The sequence below is a fragment of the Triticum aestivum genome, chromosome 1D (assembly GCF_018294505.1).
Source record: "Triticum aestivum cultivar Chinese Spring chromosome 1D, IWGSC CS RefSeq v2.1, whole genome shotgun sequence".
Lineage (NCBI taxonomy): Eukaryota > Viridiplantae > Streptophyta > Magnoliopsida > Poales > Poaceae > Triticum > Triticum aestivum.
Genome location: NC_057796.1, coordinates 368,080,750 through 368,084,294, shown reverse-complemented (window position 1 = coordinate 368,084,294; position 3,545 = coordinate 368,080,750). Strand labels below are relative to the sequence as shown.

General features: G+C 46.1%; 1 pseudogene; it reads right to left on the bottom strand.

Moving 5' to 3' along the window:
- Positions 1–1,921: 1,921 nt before the first annotated feature.
- Positions 1,922–3,125, bottom strand: LOC123159315 (uncharacterized; annotated as a pseudogene).
- Positions 3,126–3,545: the final 420 nt, after the last annotated feature.

Here is a 3,545-nt window from a genome sequence, read left to right as displayed (position 1 = left end):
TTCCCTCATGACACGCTGACGAAGAAGACATGGATGAGAATAAAAATAGGAAAACAAAAGGAGGGGTAAAGTGGGAATAAGACGCCATAAGCCATGCTAGACTGGTCTATACAATATGTCGCCACATTTTGTGCAATATGTACTGAGGGATTGTATATGAAATGTGTATATGGACATCTTTGTAAGATCGAGAACCTTCGGTGCACAACTTGTGAGCTTGAAGAGTAAACGTCCCAACAAGTTTAATGGATGACACCACGTATATGGACCGTCTCAAAAGTCGTTGAATACCCCTCGAAAGACCGAGCAGTACTGTTGTCATCGAGGCACTTTTTCACAAGTTCAAGGCACAAGAAAAATAGTACTCTGTTTTGAGACTACGGCACTTCAAGCCCTTTCAACTTGACTCGGCATATAAACTGAAAACGCAAAAAGATTAATGGTGTGTGTCATGGTGTTATATTAACAATGCCACGTAGGATAGTTGGTGGAACGGAAAAGAGAGAAACAGAAGAAAAAAGGCATTGCCTTCTTCTTAGCTAAGAGATGGTCTCTTATGAAGAAAGATAAGATATTTGCCATTATTGTTTGCATTGTCTTTTCTTAGACTACCCACAGTGGGAGTAACATAGGTAGTAACATCACACATATCTAGATAAAATAGATGATGTGGCAAGCAATAAATAAAGAAATGGGAAAGTGGTAACATAGCTAGTTACTACTCCCTCCGTCATGGTTTAGAGGGCGTACATCTGGAATTGTTGGGATCTAGGTGAATCCCGATTGGCCCTGTTTTTCTTTGGGCGTGACTGAAAAAAAATCCATGCAGTAACACTCCGGCCACTAAACGAGGAGTCCCTGCCGCATGCACTGGTGGAGACCGTTTCCAGCATAGGATTCACACGATCCCATGCATACATTAGTAGTAGAGCGGAGTATTAATTAGCTAGGAGTAATTGCATTGGCGCCTTAAATCTTGTCTATTTTGGAAACGCACATAAATCTAACCGTGCCTTCTAAACCGTGATGGAGGGAGTAGTAGTATGAGTAATATCACACATATCAAGGCAAAATAAGTCTATAGTCTAATAAATGAAGTGTTGCATGTTACCACACATATGTTACTCCCCACTATAGAGATAGTAACATAGACTAGTAACATGTGCATATTACTAGTTTATGTTACTACCCATTGTAGTTAGTCTTATTCACATGTATTCTAGATTAGTTTAGATGTCCCATTATTTTAGGATCTCGTGGCATTAAATGATTTAATTTAAATGCTAGGTGTAATACTAAGATATAGTAATTCGTTATACTAACATATTCTATTGCCTTCCTCGATGACATATGGAATGCATAAGAAAAAGGCTCTTTATCAACCACTATAAAATTTGCTTTCTTTAGTGGATCCAGAGTTCTGATTTTTGGTTTGCGTTTTTTCTTCGCCCCAGGCTGAGGTGGCCAAATTTCGGCCACTTAAAAATTTCGGCAAAATCTTAGACGAAATTGCAAAACAAAAAATGATTTTGTAACAAAATTTGACCAATATTTGGCTGAAATTTGAAATGCGACAAAAAATTAAGGAGAATTTGACTGGGCCAAAATGGTTTGGCCGAAAGGGATTTATTTTTCGCCACAGGCCAAGATGGCCGAAATTCGGCACAAATCCGATTTTTTCGGCCGAAAATCAAATCTCTTGATGGATCAACCACAATCATTGTACATATCCTAAGAAAAGCATTAATTGCCACATTGGTCAGTCTCTCAACATTACACAGGAAATTTCAACTGCAACATAATAAAACAGTAAACAAGCATTGATGACCCCGACACCCCGTAGAAGCCGGTAGAGAGAGATACAGAACCGGCCGAAATCACGAAATATAGCACGAATGCATGCGCGGTCATGCATGGTTGATCAGACGGGGCGTGCGAGCATTTCATGTCCTTTGGGAGGCAGCTCAGGCAGCGCCTGCTCGTTCGGCGTCTGCGGTCCATGGCCCTGAGCTGAAGGAGGAGAAGCAGCGGGCATCTGCGGGCCCGGCGCGTGTGCAGGAAGAGGGGGCAACTGTTGTGCCGGAGAAGGGACAGGAGGGAGCTTCGCGTTCGGCGCGGGAGAAGGCTGTGGAAACTGCGGCTGTCCCATCGCGATCCCGGCGCCGCCCAACGGGGGCGTCGCGGCGGCGGTGGTGGTGGCAGTAGCGGCCGGCTGCGTGCTGAGCATGATGTAGGAGGTGAGGCCGAGGGCAGTGGCGACGAGCGTGAGCACGGCGCCGCCGGCGAAGATGCCGTCCTTAAGGACGTAGCACCCACCGTACCCTGACGAGTACCGCGTCCCGGTGTCGTTCCACTTGGCGCCTTCCACCAGCAGCCCGAAGGCGACCACCGCCGCGATCCTGCATGCACGTTTTAGTCAGCAGACAGTGGTTGGTCACCCACGCGCGAGCTTAGCGCTTGTTGGTTTGGCGATGGATCGATCACTCACCATGAAAAGACGGCGCAGACGACGCCGATGACCCGGTTGGTCTCGGAGGGGATGGCGCGGGACTTGCAGCAGCCGCAGCAGCCGCCGACGACCGCGAAGATGATCTGGCCTACGATGAGGAAGATGGCCGCGCAGACCCCGAGCCCCAGCGCCGGGTTCTGCGGGTACAGGCACACCCCTCGATACCTGTACACGGTCCAAACCTGCGAGATAGTACTAGATATCAACAGAGAGCAAGAAGAACACACATACGCGCATGTACAAACGCGCGCACATACAGACACACACCAACAATCCATGATTTTTTCAACAAAGAAGAATCCGAAATCTGTAGTTCTAAACCACAGTTGAACAAATCACACGCAGACATGTAGAGCACTAAAGCAAGGACATGGAAGTAGTGGGTGCTAGCTTACAGTGAGCTTCGTGCCCTCGGCTGAGAACCCCAGGATGGCGCTCAGCACCCCTAGAGAACCCATGATCGACGACACGATGATCATCCTCTGATCTATTTTCATGGCCGCTGCTCTCGATCGAATCTCGACCTCTTTCGGGTTGTAGCCGACTCGCGTGCACCCGTGTTTATATAGAGAGAGCTCGAGCATCTATGTATGGTGGCCGGTTGACGTGGTTCCATTCGTGCAAGCCTATATGTCACTACGAAGGGGGAAACTTCTGTGGCGACCTTTCGTCATTACGTTTTTTATGTGTGTGGGAATAATTAAGAAAGTTAATGGTCTTAGAAAAACCTACCTCTTGTAGGGAGTTGACATGGTAAACAGCTTCGTCGTTACCACCTTGTACGAAGTTGTAGGATATTTTTTAGACGACGAAATAAGTTAGGATATGGGCCTTTTTTTTACGAGAAATACCTTGTTGCTCCTGGGTAGGCGCGCACCCTATATGCGCCAAATAATTTAGTAAATTCAAAAGAAATCAAAAACTCCGAATCTTTTTTGGAATAAAATGTGATCAAGTATTGTACCCGCAATAAAAGGTTGGCCACGGAATGATTCCCGTTGACATCACGGTAAAAAAAAATCTATGACAACAATAT